General features: G+C 36.3%; 1 protein-coding gene across 1 annotated transcript in view; it reads right to left on the minus strand.

Moving 5' to 3' along the window:
- LOC5575011 (choline-phosphate cytidylyltransferase B) overlaps nucleotides 1-14670 on the minus strand; it is a 106012-nt gene extending 91342 nt beyond the window's left edge. The window contains exon 1 of the mRNA XM_021852569.1: nucleotides 14255-14670. The gene's annotated coding sequence lies outside the window, so the exon portion shown is untranslated. The remainder of the gene's footprint in view (nucleotides 1-14254) is intronic.
- Nucleotides 14671-18925: the final 4255 nt, after the last annotated feature.

Genomic DNA, 18925 nt, shown 5'->3' on the forward strand with positions numbered 1-18925 from the left:
GACGATATGCTCATGAACGACACCCTACTGAAACTAACTTTACTCACTAGATCCTCAATAAGAACCACAGCAGCAAGTATCGCTTTTCAATTTCTTCAAAACAAGCATTTTTTTAATTGGTTGACTTTTGTTACGAAAATGTTGGCCCGCAACTAACTACTGTTTCTTAGTTTAGACCGTGGTTAAAATGAATTAGTTTCAAAGCTACATTTGCCCATGTTTCAGACTAGTGTACAGATCTACCACCACCTTTTTGTTCGGTCGACAATGTCCATATCATCAGCGAAGCAAACAAGTTGACTGAATCTGTTGAAAATATTTCCTAGGCTGTTACACCGGGCTTTTCGCATAACTTCTTCTAGTACAATGTTGAACAATAGGCACAAAGTTCATCACATCACACTGTCGTAGTATCCGTTGTGATTAAATCGAATAGGAGTGTACGCCTGAAATCATCAAATGTGATGCGTTGGAACCTGGTATTTATGGCATAATTGGAGGGTTTGCCGTACAGTAAAGATCTGGTCCGCTGTAGATCGACCGTCAACGAAGCTCGCTTCCCATTACCTCGTTTACAACAAGCAATAGATGACGAAAGATGATCCGATCATTTTTTAGGCCGCATTCAGAATAGTTTTCGCTCGGACTACAACTTGTCGCCTTTCTTGTAAATAGGATCCTTCATTCCACTACTCTATTAGCTGTTCTGCTTTACAGGTTGTTCTTATCACCCGGAGCAAACAAATGGTCTCCGGACCCATCTCGATGAGTTCCGTTTCGATGCCATCCTTACTAGCTCCTTTATTGTGATTGAGCTGACAGATATCCTTAACTTCCCTCGAAGTGGAAGTATCGCCCGCTGAGCTGAAGTAAAGGGTAAAGAAGTTGTATTTACCCTCATTGCAATTCAGATGTTCGTCGAAGTGCTGCATCCATCTTTCACCTCACACCCGTCGGACAAAATGATTCCATCTTTATCCCTATACATTTCGGCTCGTGAAAGAAGTCTGCAGGATTCGTTAAGTTTTTGATAGATCTTCCGCGTTTTTTGGCTGCGGTCAGAAGCTCATTTTCTTCATACTTCACTGCAGACGACGTTTTTTTTTGTTCTGAAACAAGCGAGTCCGCTACTTCCACTTCCATCTATATCGTTCCATGATCTTGTCGAAACATTTATTGTACTACAACAGTCATCGAGAGGGGCTTCGGCAAGCTAAACGGCAACTTTTGCTTGAGATATTAAGAGTAAGCTGTGTCGACTCCCGATTGTTTTAATCGTCATTGCATATCGTTATACCAAGGCCTGTATGTGAAATACAGTACTGAGCCCGTTGGATCTTCAGCAAATGTGTTTTCGAAAAAACAAGTTACCGTAATGCAAATCCGACAGCATGGTTATTTGGTATAAGCTCCCCGCCATTTTTCGAATATTGTGCTCATGAAGTTGACTAAAATGTGTGAGTTAGATAAACAATGTGATTCTCTCAGATGCATTTGGAGTCGAACCAGATCCTGAGATATTCATAAGACATGCTATGTGTAATTATTTCAATTATTGGCTAAAGCGAATAATTGATAGATTTTAGTTTCTTGCTGTTTTGCTGAATTTTCTCCGAAAAGAATTCCGTACGTAGATTTAAGTCCCAAGTAGACAAATTGTCCAGAGTATCCTGTAAAAGTCCTTATAATTCGGTTGCTGTTGGTCCTGTAACAGAAACAACGCAATCATCTGAAGCAGTTTTAACGTATAGCTTTCCTCACATAATCATCGATGTCTCTTCACGTGAAAATGGTTAAGAATAATACTTATACTCGAGCCCTGGGAGAAACCCATGTAGCTACCATAAAGTTTTTACCTAATTAAAATTTACAGCTTCACATTCTCCAGATGACTTCAATGATCTAAAACATGCACTTGGTATGACAGTACTTCTTAGAATATTACGTTCAATCTAGTCGTTAAGTACTCCAAGTGATACTTCTAAATCTGCTTATTTCACAACATGGTGATTCAGTAAAATATATATTTACTGTTCTGCAACCCTTCTATGACAGCGCCCACATCTCAGGGGAGTTGGTAGCTGTTGCCATTTCAAATACTAAACAACTAAATTCAAACATCGTATGATTCTTCTCTATCGCTACAGTTGTGCGACTAACTCTCCACTGTCTGAGAAGCAAGGTCAGTATATAAAGAGTATACTCTATAGACATATCAGAGGAAACCGGAGGGAGCGAAGAGCTCCATTCTGTATTGCTTCATCGACTCACGTGCGCGTGATATATCAACGCCGTCGACGACACAACAAGATTGTAGGCGTATGATGATACCAACACCAACGGAACCAACGATTGCAGATTAACCGAACTTCAATGTTTACATCAGACCACCATCAAACGTGACGCAATTAATTTACGAGGAAAGCCAAAAACCAATTGATACCGAATTTTCTCCGTATCGTGGAGGCCACTTTTACGCATTAAATTTTTCAACAATTTTTCCATCCATATCGCACATACCAAAATGTGGGGAGCGTGGAAGTAGGGGGACATATCGATTTCTGACCCACGAGCGCAGAAGCGAAAGAGGAAAACATAAAAACAGGCCACTATCTGGCATGGGCGTAGCCAATGGGGAAAGTGCCCTAACTGAAGGAAAATAAACTGGTATTACAAAAAATAATATTTTGTTCGAGTTTTCAAAGATTGTTTTCTGTGTCCATTTTTTGTTTTAAGAATTGTGCCATAGGGGAAAAGCACCAATTTTCGACCCATGGCAGACCCATGGCAGGCACTGCAGTGCTTATTTTCGACCCATCCACACAATTTTGGCCTACTTTGTATGAAAATCCGAAAATTGGCATTGAATTCTTGTAGGTCGAAAATAAGTGCTTTTCCCCTATCCTTTTCTTGGAGTCCTTCTTACCATTAGAACTATTAGTTTCAAAAACAACAATAAATACATTCATAATTGAGTCTCTTAGTTTTTGGATTTTCATCAAAAAGCCTATTCTTAAGATTTTTCAGGAATTCCTCCATGTTTTCTTGAAATTTTCCGTAGATATTTAGATGTTTTTTTAAAAGAGTCCTCAGCTATTGCTCTAGGCTTTGTGAGAAATTGGTGACTAATGCAGTTAATGAAGCCCTTTCCCCCAATGAAAATCCCGCCTACGCCCATGCTATCACACAACATCACACACTTGATGGCGAGGAACTCCCCTGGCAGCATGGCATTGCAGAGTGCGGCGCAAAACAGCGTAAATAATTGGCAGCCAGTGCAATTCTATGTGGTGTTGTTCCATCAATAAAATATTTTCAACACAATTGCATCATCGTTGCAACTGCTCGTAATTGGGTGGCGTGATTTTCTCTCTCAACCAACAAACGGCTGATAGTTCGGGGCGGCCTCGAGATTGTGGGCCTCAAATGATTCATCCGCCAATCTACTGGGAAAACAGTATTGGAACGCATCGTCGTCGTCAAACATCACGATGGATTGGATGACGGGGTCTCCCTTTCGCCGCCTGGTGGATGAATGGAAGAGCGGATGACCTTATTTCCTTTCCATCCACTGAGTGTACCAGGGTTACCATCTGGTTAATTTTCCAAATCGAAGTATTTAATCAAAATTTGAAGAACTGATTTTTTCTTAATGCTAGAGAAACACAATTATACATCAATTTCACTGTATTTAGTTCTCAAAAGATAAATTTTAAACCAAATTTCAAAAAGTAGCTCAGTTTATAGTTCTTGACTAACGTTGAACAAGCAGAATAACATTTGCAAGCCCATTTATTTTTAAAAGGCAATTTACACCGTCTTCAGCACATAGGCTGCACAGACTGAACGATCACTAACATTAGGCAACGGACAACACGAAACACCCAGTATCCCAGGGATGAATTTTTCGTTTTGACGAAAAGTTTCCACCGACTGGAGCGGGGATCGAACCCACACTCCGTGACCCAATACGCCTAGATGACTGATGCCGCTAACCGCAAGGCCACGAAGCCCACGCTTCAGGCAAATCGATAATACATCAATGGTGAAAGTTTCCGTGAATCATTCGAATTGTGCCTGAGGTGAGCTTTGAAAGCTACAGTTCAAACATTTGATGAAATTTATTTTGAAATGTTAAAAAAAAGTTTGAAGAAGCATTGAACAAGTTTCATGATTGAGAGCCATATTTTATAGGTCCACAGCATAAAAATTAACAAGGCAGGCTCTTTACTGATGTAAACATCGAATTTAATTGCAAACATGTGACGTTACTTCTATCGTGCCATATACCATCCAGACCACTATATCTTTTTTTCACAAATTTGTTCGGGATGGATAGGAATGACGTCGTCAAGTAGCTGTCAGTTTTCAGCTTAAATGGATGTTCGGTTCTCCCGATTCGTGCTCTTGAAATTTTGAAATTTGGCTTCGATTCATCTTCACTTTAATAGCCTTCACCTTCACCTTAGTAGCAACATCGTGGTGACGCTGTCATCGCTAAGTTCCCATGACGATGTCGGAGGTGAATATGAAATATTTCAAGATACTGATATTCACCACTGATTGACGCAATTCGCTGTGTGGCGGCTCTAGTGATTGCAAAGAGTTTCAATTTGAATATTTACACAGGATTTCAGAAAAAAATTGTTCTAGCATAAACATTTGTTATCTGTAATTAAGGTGATTATGCAACGAAGACAAACTTTGAATTTTCAAGTGCACAAGTCTGGAGAATCTGACAACTGTTCGCGCAGAAAACCGATCAAATTACTTGCTTGCTGCTTGACGGATAAATTTTCCACGCGAAACGCTGTTCGGTTCTCAAGACTTGTGCTCTTGAAAATTCGAGGTGTGGCTTTGTTCTATAATCATCTTAAAAAGGACCGTCTAATAATCAGAGTGAGCCAAATGTGACGATCCATATACTACAGAATGTTTAAGGCACCATATAAGAAGTGTGACATGAGGAGAGAAGAGGAGTTAAAAATAGACACTTTTTGCATTACGTACTTAATGGACGAGAAGGATCTTTTAAAAATTTTATAGAAGAATTTTAAATTGTGTGAAGCATTATTTTATAATGTGGTTTTATCATTTTATAATTTAAAATTTGTTGTCCGTTCTTTTCCTGTATAATAACTTTTTTTTTTTTTTTTTGTCGGTAGCGATAGGGGTAGTACTGGCACTCTTAATCTGCCCTAAGCTCCTTCCCAGCATTTGTTTTATAAGCCTCTATTGCGTTCATCACACAGACGTTCCTAAGCAATGTTGCTCAAATGGTCACTGTGTACGCTAGCAGCAATCAGCCCTTGCCGTAGTTTTGCAGTCTACTAGTTCAGACTACTATCAAACTATGATAAGGCCTGAAATGCTACTAGAGTGGTTAAAGTGAAGAACGAAATAGTTTTATTAAAAGGTCCTCATTCCCCATTTCATTTCATCACTCACTATCGTCACTTTTATTTTCGACACTATCACATATATCACCGATTATCACTCATCAACTTTCGTAATACACTTCTGATATACTTTCCATTATATCACTTTTCACATCACACCATTTTCATATAAATTCATTGTTATTACCATTTACCATCTGTTACCATTACTAAGTAATTAAAAGATATTCAATTTAAATGTATCATTATATTGTTGCTGTAGAATCATTACTATTCAAACTACGATTTAGCACTATGATCAAGAAATTTACCGTAAAAAAATCACTTCGATCCATTCTTCTGCACTCGCTGTCATTATTAACACTTTTATCATGCACGTTTGAAGAGCTAGGCAATAAAGTTTATATTCAGAGAAATGATTGCACAAATGCACAATGTATTATGGCCATTGTTAAATTAGTAGAGTTCACATCATTATTATTATATTGTTAACAAACCTATCAGAATCACTTCCACTTTCATTTTCAAATTTTCATCACCATAGATTGTATTATAAAATCACTATTAGCACCTTCACAATCACTAAATTTAATAACGACGAGTGTAACGCACAGTTCCACCAAACACCCATTCTTATGTTGCATTATAAAACGATTGATCACACGTTGGCTTCGAAACTTAACCACCATTGCTGATTAGTACAAAGGATGCTACAGCTCGTATAAACGAACTGAAACATCAACAACCAGCACTGGTTTATAAGTAACTAATGAGCCCTGGCGGTCCCTCCGTTCGAAGAGGACCTGATAATATGCCGAAACTTATTAACAGATCCTCTGCCTGAATGCAGCCGTTCCATGATAAATCATGAACCGTTGGAGGTGTGCCAAAGTATTGGGAAGGTGATATGTTTCACAGACGGGTATTATTATGGTGCACCTTCTACTTTGGCACCGTCAAACCCTGTGATCGTGGCCAGGGAATTTAAAATTTGGTGTCCGTTCTTTTCCTGTATAATAACATACTTTAACTGGTAAATATACAACAAAGTAGATCCACGGCTTTATTTTGTGCGGACTTTGAAGACTGTTGACTGCTCTTGGAGTTTTAATGAACTATAGAATGGTTAACCTCAAAGGATGGTGGTTAGAATTCACACAAGAAATATGCTCAGAAAATAACCGGGATAATCACAAAATTCCGGAAGTGATTTTCATGAAAAACTTGAATGACATTCTCACAGAGTTTTCGTATGTATTCTCTGAAACAGGATAAATCTTGGGCTAGAATCTGACGGAACCTTCGAGACATTTCTTGCAAAATCCAATGGGAGCTTCTAACTTATCCCTCTCTTTCAATGGTGAAAGTTTTGATAAATAATCAATTTACTATAGAAAAACAATTAAAAAAATTAACCGAATGCTAAAAATTTAGCACATTTTCAACATTTTTTTGTTCAAGCACTATTTCAGGGTGTCTACTCGTTCACCGAAATGAAATTCCCTGATATTTACAGGTTTTTCCAGGTTTTATAAAAATAATTCCAGGTTCAAGAAATACTCTAATTTTACATGTCTAAAACTATATACCTAATGACAAATTTTAAAGTGTTTTCGATTTGATAGGTATTTATACACTTCTAAGCATTATGTAAAGCATGATGAAACTATTCCAATATCCAATATTACAATATGAAGATGGTAATAATCGAAGCTAAGTTTTATTCAAATGAATTGTATTGGCCAATGATGATGCTTTTTATTGCGTTTGTAAGAGCTCTGTGAACTGAACGGAACTTTCAAGTACATCAGTATGTGTCTTCTTGAAAGTGTTTTAGTACAAATTTTGTATCATTTATTTCCATCGGTCGTTTGGATAACTAAGACAGCTTAATGGGCGCAAAATTAAACTTCATTTGGATATGTGGCGATATTTTACAATAAACACTAAGTTTTTCCGATGTATTAGCAAGTTATCACACAGCAAAAGAGACAAATTCTTTAAAATATCCCAAATTGAATGGATCGTGTTAATCATCTGCTACATATTTAAATTAACACAAATAATTCGTATAACTTTTGGATTTCGGATTCATTTTGTTTATAATACAAACACGGATTATCAAGCCCCTGGGTAATCACGTTCGACCGTATAACATTCAACTCTCGCATAGTCTGGGATAACGCCCTAGAAGCCGCATTGGTAACCACGTGTGTAGCTCGTTGTTTCTGAGCAAACGAATTATTAAGCATCCAAACCAACACTACTGGCAAGTATGGAATGATCCTTTTTTCACCATATCGTTAAATAACTTGAAACTCCATTCAAATGCTTAGAAACAACGAGCTAAACACATGGTTACCAATACCAGGACAAAATAGTTTGATCAGATCAGACATTTCTTTAAAATATTTTTGAAATCATTTTGTTGTGGCATTACGACGATATACAAGCACATCTGATATATGCCAGTAAAGGACAGACATCCATTGATGTATTGCGACGACATTATGAGAGGGATGGATTGATATCTATATTTGACATTTTCACTCTCCAAAAATTTTCCTAAGGAATTCCTCCAAAAAATTTGTTTTGGATATCTCAAAATAGAATCAGGATTTTTTCATTAAATAGGGAAAGTGTACCAGTTTTGGCCATAGTGGTTCCCTATTTGGACATATGTGAAATTTTGATAACTTTCACAATTTAAATCTTTTTGAATGTTTTAACATCAAGATATATCTTAAATCTAACAACTACAACACATAAACATATTCAAAATTAGAAGACATTAAAATAATCATGTATGGTGAAATAGGGAACCACTATGTCCATAACTGGTACACCTACCCTATCACAAAAAAATATCTCAAGGCTTTCATCAGAAATTCCTTTACATATTATTTCAGATATTTTTGGAAAAAGCCCTTAGTCCTCGAGAATTTTATCCGGTGATTCTCCAATCAGTTTTTCTAGAACATCCTCTAAGACTCCCGTTCAAAACATGTTGTAATATTCAACCAGAATCTTCTTCAGATGTCTCCAAGGATTTCTCAGGATTTTCTACAAAATTGTTCTTTAGAATTTTCATAAGACTTCGAGTACAAATTTCTCTAAGTATACCTTCAAGAATTACTTCAGAGATTGCTCCTACGATTTCTTCGGAAATTCCTCTATTAATTCTAAGAGATTTTTCAAAGAAGTTTTCAAAACTGTTTTCTCAAGCATTCTTTCAGGAGTTTTATCCAAAGAAATTCGAATGAAATATCCCAGAAAGCTAAAAAAATGTTGAGAAAATTCGAGAAGCATTCCTAAAGTAAATTTACGGGTATCTTTTGTTACAGTTACTTATGTAAAATGAAAAATGTTTGGATGAACTCCAGTAATTGTTGGATGAAATGCTGGAGAAATTCCTAGAAAAAAATCAAAATAATAACCGTAGATGACATGGCGTTGAAATTCTTGTCGGGTTTTCTTGGGAGAAATTCTGCGGGAAACTTTAGATATCTCTTAAATAAACGACTGTAGAACTAGGTTGAATAGTTAGTGCAAAATATCTGGAGGAAGTCTCAGGAAAGTCTTTGTTCAAAGTACTCCCTGAGAAAATTACTAGAGGTAGTAACGTTGAAATGTTCAAGGATTTCCTGAAGCAAATTATGGAGGAACTCGTGTAAGCATCCTATGAAAAATATGCTAAAGGATTCACATTCTTGAAGAATTCCTGATAAAATCTCTGGAGAACCCACAGGGATACTTCTTGAAGCTGTTCTCGAGAAATACGAGAAGAAATTGCATCTCAGTTATCTGCAAGCAAGTTATGGAAAAAAAAGAGACTTTGGAGACTATTTTGGTCAAAATAGAGACTTCAGACACTTTTTATCAAAAATAGAGACTTTTTAGAGACTTGCATAGAAATGGTATCTAAAAAGAAACCTGTTACCAGCCCTAGATAAGGTACCCCGGGGCAAGTGGGACATAAAAAAACGATAGTTCAAACAAATTGTTCAGAATAATTTTCGAATGTCAATATTTTGCAAATCCAACAACACGGTCACACTTTGGCAACATATTAGCTGGTGTGAGCATGAATTTGATCGAAGAATTTCGAAATTGTGAAAACCTTAGAAGAAAGATGTACAATGAATTATTAGACGCAGTTGCCTCGCTAAACGGGGCAAGTGGGACACATTCGGTTTCGTGCGTAAAACCACATGAGTAAGTCAACCGTTGCAATAATAGGATTGATGAATCATAGATATTTTATTTTGAGTGCATATGTGATGTACATAAGGGATCAACCATTAAATACGTAACGTTTTTGAAGACACCCAACATTTAATAATATGTCTCATCGCATTTAATTTTAACTGAAAATTTCTCGTAGAGAGGTACAAAACATGTTCAAAATATATTATTTATAAGTTATCAATCAAAATGCAGCAAGTTAACTTTCAATAATTGACGAATTTTTGAATATGTTCTGTTATTATTGTTATGCATGGCGGAAAACCACTTTATGTGATGGATTCGTTTTCCGCAACTACTGAATTTGGTATAAATAGCACATAAAGTTCAATAGAAATAGAAAAGTAATGGTTCTCATGATGAATTTTGAATTTTATTTCTATCTTCGCTCAATTTTAGATTCGTATTTCAGAAATAAAAATAAAAAAATATATTTGGAAAAAAAACTACATTTTTTCTCCTTTTTTAGCAATTTTGTAATATAAGATTGATTTTTTTTTGATAAAAATCATCCATTTGAATGTTTTAATGCTACTCTTTAAGAAAATGTTTGAAACGTGTAGGAAAAGTTTTAATTCTGGTGCTTGTTTTGATAGGTCCCACTTACCCCAGATATTAAGATATTTTGGGGTTAGTTAGGCCACAGAAATTTTCATATGAAATGAAAACAAAATACCTGTTTATCGTAAGCAGCCTGTTATAATACTTAATGTTGTAACTTACCGATGGTATTTCGATTTATAACACAATTATTTTTTGCGAGCCAATGCAGAACATGAAACGTGTCACAATTTATCATGCAAGTTGAAAATGCCGCTGAGCTGACAACTGTTACAAGGAGCACTTGGTAATAAAAATAACAATATTTTTTGTACTAAATACATTCCTTATCATTGTATCTTCAACTTTCTAGAAGAATATCCCTTTGAAAAAATTTTCCTTAACGAGCTATGACGGAAGGTCCCACTTACACCGTATTCTCACTTGCCCCGGGGTACCTTATGTTAATCCTTTACCGAATAATTTTAGATCATGTTTTGATAAGCTGATGAAATTTCATACTCGAATGGATCCTCACTGAATAGCTCATATAGTATGTTGTTTTTTTTTTTTGAATGAAGAGAGTTTTCTGGCAATTAATGATAGCTCTGTTATGATAGCTGATAGCTTTAGTTATGACGCAAAAATACTTTGGTGTGAAAATATTCTATCATGAATTACTGCCTCATCATAATTTCCCTGATTGTGGTCGAAATTCCCTGAGAATTGCAGGTATTTTCCAGGTTGAATAAAATTCCCTGATAATTCCAGGTTTTCCAGGTTTTTCCAGGTAGTAGACACCCTGTATTTATAAAAACAAGTTTTTACAAAAAGAAACAGCCGACCAGATTTGTAGGAAAGAAAGGGGTAATCTTGGGCACGATTCATATATTTTTTACGGTATTTTGGGCCGAATTCTTATAAAATCCTGGCCATGGATTCCAAGGCTACATATTTCACACTCACCGTAAGTTAGATTATCATAGATTTTTGGAAATATTTCCCACAGAAGCTCAGTAGTAATCATCTCCCTGTTTTCAATGAAAAAAATCCGTAATATTCGCTTAATTAATACAAGTAATAGAATTTGTTAGTTTGGCAACTCATACAATATTGTTTTTAGATTTGGATCACAGCACAGTAAAGTTGGACAGGCCTAATATACAACGGTTATATGATTTCAAAAGATATTTAATCATATTTATTATGCAATGTCGGAATCTAAACATTGCTGTCCCAATGGACGGCTTGTGCCCCTACTTACAATTTCAAAGGCACTAACTAAAGAAATGATAAACGTACGAAGTCGATCTCCTCAATTTCAAATTTTTGCTAGTGCATAAAGCTAAAACATAAAATTCACTATTATTTGATTTTCGTTTTCAGGAGCTTGATCGGTGATAAAAACGTAAACAAACCAACTTCAACAGCAAATTGTAGCTCAGTCGTACTTGAAACGGGTTGGGGTTGAGTATGTGACTCAAAATGGGTTTCGTCAGTTCCAACCTAAATTTATAAACGAGTTCGACACACTCTCTTAAAAAATTACACAAAATCGGACTTCTCTGGATCAACAAATCTGTGCATAATTTTCGCACTTGCTGAAATAGTTATTTATGCAACAAGATTTTTTCAGCACGAGTTGTACATTTATCCAACGAGGTCAATTCGGTTCGTCAAATGGATGTACAATCAGTACCTAGTTGACTAAGTCATTGAGAATTTCAGATCAATTGAATCAATAACGTATGGATGCAATCCGACGTCATTTTGATAACTCCCAAAACAGTACTGAAAAGTGCTACTTTTCGATACTGATATTAGTGCTGAAAACTAGCACTTTTCAGCACTGTTTCTTTCGGTAGTAAAAGTAGGCCGTTATGTTGTCTATTTTCCCGATAAAAAGTAGGCTGATTTGCAACGGAATTGCAAAAAATTGATTCTGTACTGATTTATGCTTCACTATTATATCAATTTCATGTCACATTCAGATGCTTCATATTGCGAAGCATCTGAGCTAGATTTTTTTTCGAATCGTATGTACTCAAATTCGTGTAACTGTATGCAACCGTATGTGTTCAAGCGTGTGTGAAAATAAATTAGAAGAATGTGCGCCAAATATTCGCGAGTTTTTTTTAATTAAAAAAGACATGAACACCGTCTTCAGCCATTTAGCAGCACAGACTGTAATTTAACAGTAGACAACGGACAAGCATGCTCCAGTGGCACAGTCGTGAAACATTTCTGACGAATAGTTTCAATGGCTGAAGCGGGAATCAACCCATACCCATGACAGGATGCGGCTACTGACTGAAGACACTAACCGCTCGGCCACGAAGCCCACAAACCTGCACAAGCCTGTGAAACCTTAATGAGACGATTTTCCATGACACAATATCGACTCATGGAAGCATACTAAAACAAAATTTCATGACTTCAAAATTCCATGGTTGCTACATTGGTCGCCTAAAACAGCTTTCCAAAACATTTCTGTTCCATGACTCGGTATTTCCATAAGTCGATGGTTCTCTAATTGCAACTTTGATTTCGAAAGACGTCAATGCATTTTAGAGCACTGCAACAGCTGTTCTGCAGACTATTCGAGATTTTTAGGTGAAATTCTCATTCATTAGGGCCTATTCACAAATTTCAAGATGGATAGAAGGAGTGAAACTGTCAGTTTTCTACCGCTAACATTTCGTGAAAAGGGGCTTCTCATCTATTCGATCTTTCAGTTGCGCAAGCGTTTGATTGTACGACTGTTTGTGTGAACTTACTTATGGAAGGAGATTCTTCCTCCTTTGCGGCTTTTGCGTAAGTGTCTCTGCTTACGGATCCAACATTAGTTTTTGGCCCTGAAACAGGAGTATGACTCAACATAAAGATTCATACAGTCTTAAACAAGTTGCTTTGTTTGAAGAGACTATTGCTATTGGTAGATTACTTGCTACATTAGATGGCAGCTCAAATCATTATTGAATATGGATTCCAATCTGGTTCACCTCACTACTATTATGAAAAAAAAAAAATGGAAAATATATCATTAAATTAGATACATTAATCATAGCTTTGCACCATAATTTCATCTAATTCATCAACTAATTCGTCAAAGAAAGAGGATAATAATATCTGAACATCAGAAAAAACAGGACGCCAATGTTTTTTCAAAGTGATAAAAATGTTTTCTTTTTCGGAGATAATATCTGAAGATAATTTGTGGAGTTTTTTTTTTACTTTTATTCGATTTACTTGCGTTTTGCTCGAGAGTGTTTTGTGATGGCTCTAGCAATTGAATTCGAATAGAATTATTTTCGACTTATTTTGGACTATACATGACCTTTTGAGCTTTCCGAGAAGATAGAATACATTTGAAAGGGTCATCAGTGTGGGACAAAGTTCAGATTCTCGCACCAGTCCACTTTTTGGATTGCATTTGGGTCACATAACTGTGTAAAATTTCAGCACGATCGGTGAAACTACATTTTTGCGCCAGCCGATCAAATTGTGTATGGAAGTTACTATGGGAAATCTTTACTTGCAAAAAATATCGCCAGGATCGAAATAGTTAATAAAAAAAAATGCAAAATAAATAATTATTTTGCTAAGAATATCGCCAGAATATCAAAAAATCGCCAGAGGTCGCTTATTGACCGCTATAAAAATTCGGTAGGTATTTTTGGACTAGAGTTAGAATTTGTATTTTTTATAAACCGTGTCCCACATTTATGTTCATTGGTTACGCTGTGTAATTAATAAATTAAGACAAAATCCCAAAATCATCTCCAGGGTCTAAAATACGTCTCATACCCTATTCACATCAATGATGAAAAATAAATCAGAACGTTTCAAGTCGAACTCAAAATCAGGACGGTTGGTAACCCTAAGATTGACTGGCTACTTTCGCCTCGTACAGCGCATTCCACGATGGAGACACAATACCCTAATAATAATTATTCTTTCACATTTTTTTTTATCGTCAGCACTTTTCGTGTAACAATTACGTCATATTCTTGCATACATGAACCTTACGAATGGCTATTTCTAACAAGATTACATTGTATGACACTTACCTTTATGGCGCCTACGATGATAACAAGCCGAGATTCGCCAGTTGTCCACACAGCTGTAGTTTCAAAAACCTTCCGAAGGGAACTCCCGACTATTTTCACTCCGTCACTGCTCTGTATCAATTTTCTTCACTCTTCTTCTAGCTCAAAAGCCACGCACAAATTCCACAACCAGTGTTCCGAATATTCGACCGCCTTCCGTGTGTCACTCAACAAAAATGCACTTGCCTATACGAACAAAGTTCGGTTTCGATTATTTACCGTGGTGTCACGATTTATCTCGGAATTTCTTCCGGAAGAAAGTCGTCTTTTCTTCTGTTGATGATCAATGCGCCTCTCGTCGACAAACCAGCTGCTAAAGACAAACGAAAAACACTCGCGCCGAGGATGACGAATTTTGACAACTGCGACGTTTTGTTTGTTCGCTTTCGGACGGTTCGGAGCGTCGGGGCGGTACCCAGTGATGCCACATACACTGATTTAACAGTAACTGCACAGATTTCCTCCTGTTCTTGATTATTTATTATTATTTATTCAAATCTCGATTACTTTTTCAAATCGACGTAAGTAACTTTTATACGGTTTTGAGAAAATTAATTAGGAAAAATCACAATCTATCTTCTAAAACTGTTTTAAAATGAATCACTTTTTTAGCATTTTTTTGCCGTGATCTTCGCTTAAATTTTGCATACACTCAGCTCACGTTCAAAAACTAGGTAGATTCTATTATTTCCCACAAAAATAATTATAAGAAAATGATAAGCCGTTTCATTCAGTTACTTTCGACGTTTTTCTACCAGTGTAAAATCGGCTCAAGTAGTGTTTTGTTTTGATTCGTGGTTAAGTCACTTTGTCTCTCCATACAGTGGGGCGGCGAAAGTAGTGGTTAGGTTGCGAAAGTTGAAAATCTTACTTTCGTCGTTTTGTAAATCCGGAAATTAAACGTTCTAAAAGTGAAAAGTTGAGTTGGTACAGAGCGGTACGTGTAGAATTCCGCCTGCTTAACACGTAGGATCGATAAAGTAAGTTTGTATACTTTTTTGACTTGAGTCTGTATGAATAAGTTTTCGAGAAATATTGTAGGACTTATTGATATAACAATAGTTTTGAGCAGGGTTTTGGAAAATATAAAAACAGAAATGCCATTAGTTTGTTCAGTTTTTTCCAAAATTCAGAATTTAAAGCAACAAATTTTATTCATCATTAATTTAATATTACTAATTTTTTAATTTGTAATTTGAACTTTATTTAAATGATAATCCGTTAGTTGAACGTTACATCGGGTCAAGGAAACGAATAGGCTTAAATTTTAAATTGTTGACAAGCTGAGAAACACCGAAGGAGGAGTATGTTGGCAAAGGTCCTTGTTGCTATAAATAGTTAAAACTTTGAAAATTTCCAAGTCTTGGTTACCAATGGCGTTTAGGGCGGGATCATAAATTATTAAATTAACACTGATGTTTACCTAGAATTTTGGAAAAAAAAACTTTGCCGAAAACACAGATGAGGAGAGTCAAATAATATGTGGCAACACTGGCGGAACGAGAGGCATGATGAAGAGCGCGAACGTGGTGGCGTCGTGACGACGTCTTGATGCGGTACTTCCAATTGAATGGTGTTGGTGTGATATTGATCTTGTTACATGGTGGAATTGGAGGAAAACAGAAGGGATCCCTGTTGGACCGAGTGCTCGTCGTCATTGTGTGTGTGAGTGATATAATGAAATGCCTTGTACACAGTTCGGTACAGGCGGAGCGCGTTGCTAAACCAACCGTTTCGATCGGCGCCGACGCGGTGGATACGCGTCGGGCGTCTCGCGTACGCATCCAGCGATAGACTGGTCCATGTCCATGGCACGTGTACAAAATTGTACATTTAGGTCAAAGGATTTCAGACTCTTTTGGCTCACGAAGCACTTTTTAAAATTACATTGTTGCTCCTGTCCATCATCACGTGAAAGCTATGCACCTGAAATCGCTTAGCTAATGCGACAATAATCGTCTATCTCAATGCGTGGGAAATTTCTTACCAGAGATGCTCAAGAAAATCATTTTTCTTTAATCGCAAATGAAGCTCGCTATAGACAATTGGCTTATACCGTGGTGAATCAAAATCCGGACGGTACCAATATCCGGACACTCTCGTAATTTTCATCGATTAATGGTGAAATTTAAAGAATGTATGTTCATTTTAGTTAATATTTTCTACTATGAACATAACTGATCATTGTACATTCATTTGTAATCTAGTTACCATTGCAAAATAGGGAATAATAACGAAAACAGAAAATTGCTTCAGGCAAACGTCTTTTCTCTGCTGTGCAAGTGATTTTGAAGGTAGCGTCGACGAACGAACCACAACATGTAGTGAACGATAATATTAGAGAATTTTACTAATAATGTTAGTGTTTCTAATATGTTTTGTTCACGAAGTGATAGATAAACAGTTCCGTGGTATATATTCCTGAAATATGCAGTATACAGTCGACTCTCCACAACTCGATATTCTATAACTCGATATACTCTATAACTCGATGGATTTTTCGGTCCCTTCAAATTCCCATACATCGTGCTCTCCATAAGTCGATATTTCTATAACTCGATATCTCCATTAGTCGATGTCACGTGAGAGGAAAATTTCCCTCCATAACTCGATATCCATTTTAAAATCCTTCTTGTACGGGGAAACTCGGACTAAATCTTGTTTGGAAGTGAATTAATTCTTGGAAGTTGTAATAAATGTTAAAAAACATTAAAATAAAAAAAATATTGTAGGTAAAATAATGGGATTTTTCGAACATTTTGAAAAAAGTTTTCAAATAATTGATAGTAAAATAATATCAACAATATATGATTGCTTTCTTACAGTAGTAATCATATATGCATTGGAAATAAAGGAATTTGTTTCTTCGATTTTGGGATTTTTTGCGTTGGTATATTCTATAACTCGATAATTCTATAACTCGATGGTCCCTTGAATATCGAGTTATGGAGAGTCGACTGTATATTCCTGAAATATGCAGTACATATCTGCTAAAAGTGGAGAAAAGTGTATATCCGGTTTTGGAGCCAAGTGGATTTAAATCCGGACATTGAATATAAACCGTATATTTTAATGGTGTAAGAATATTATCTACGTTAAAAAAGAGAAGAAAACATTAAAAACCTATCAATATTTATGGAATGAGTGTTCAGACTAATGCGATGTACCGTTTTGTGAAAAAAAATTGTAGAAATCAGTGATGGTTGCAACTCGAATCACAGGCGTTTCAGTTCAGGTAACCAAATCATAAATTATTCCTACATTTCAATAGCTTTAACTAGTACAGGATAAATGCATTTCATAAACTTTAATACACAATTAAACTTCAAGAGAATAACGTGATTAATTTTAATAATTCGATGTTAATATGCAGCTGACCGGATTCTGATTTAAAAGTGTTCGGATTTATAGACATTATTTGCTACAGGTGTCCGGATTTAAGGACAAGATAACCCTAATTGTTTTAGCTGTTTTCATGATAAAATCTCCACTTTTATCGGAAATGTTATCAATAATACTTAGATCTGGCACACGGTTCGCTGGATACAAAGATTTTAATTTAATATGAAAAACACTTAGCAAAAACGGAGGTTGAGGATTTGTGCCTTCTTAAGCGTCCGTATATTGATGCACCACGGTAGACAGAATGGGGCTTTGCACTGTTTTGATTTTGCATGAGATTTTGACGTTTACTGGCCTTGTTTTTTACTAATTTCATGAAGGAGGGAAAGAGAGAGACAGATTTTTGTGCAGAGCCCCATACTCCTATTTCATATATATTTTGATTTTACTTACAAAACTGAGCCAGAATCCAAAGTTTCATCATTTTCCGTACCCTGGAACTATGTTAAAAACACGTATTAATTTAGTATGGAAATCGCGTTTGATTCACCCCTCGGCAAATTTTACTTCGGGACGAACTGTCATTATGTAAATTGAAATGTCATTGAGTCGATGGATTGAAATCTGTTTCAGTCATTTACTATATCAAAATTAAGATATTGAAGCGCAATAAAATCGTGTTACACTTATGGTGGTAAGCTCCATCGAAGTTAATACGCGATCGGCGTATTAACTTCGATGGAGCATACCACCATTAGAAAAATGTGTTCTTTCGATAAAGCCACGAAAAAACTGTAAATTTTTCATCACTAAACAACCCTATTGCTGAGAAATTCGGCCAAATAAAGGGGTCTATTTTATAAGTCGAGTCGATCAAAATGACTCGACTGGAGTCACTGTCGACCGAAAAATTTGCTCGACTCAACTCTGTCACTCGAGTTTTTCGACAGTTGTCACTCTATGTGACTGGATTACTATGGGAGTCGACGGGTGACATCTGAAATATGCATGCTTGCTTTGATCGACAATGAATGAACGAGTCACATGAATCTGCTCGATTTACAAAATAGGCCCCTTTTAATTTTAATTTTAATTTTTTTGGGGTGAAACAACGTGCTTAGCTTTAAGGGATGCCTGGTTCTCCAGAATTGCGCTCTTGAATTTTTGAGGTTTGCCTTCCATTTACATCTCCACATTAACACCTTCCCACGACTTCTTTCCATGTTTTGAATGGGGAAAATGCTCTCTGCAAAATTTGATAGCGCAAATCTGCCATGAATCGCAAGTTAG

Source organism: Aedes aegypti, chromosome 3 (assembly GCF_002204515.2).
Source record: "Aedes aegypti strain LVP_AGWG chromosome 3, AaegL5.0 Primary Assembly, whole genome shotgun sequence".
Lineage (NCBI taxonomy): Eukaryota > Metazoa > Arthropoda > Insecta > Diptera > Culicidae > Aedes > Aedes aegypti.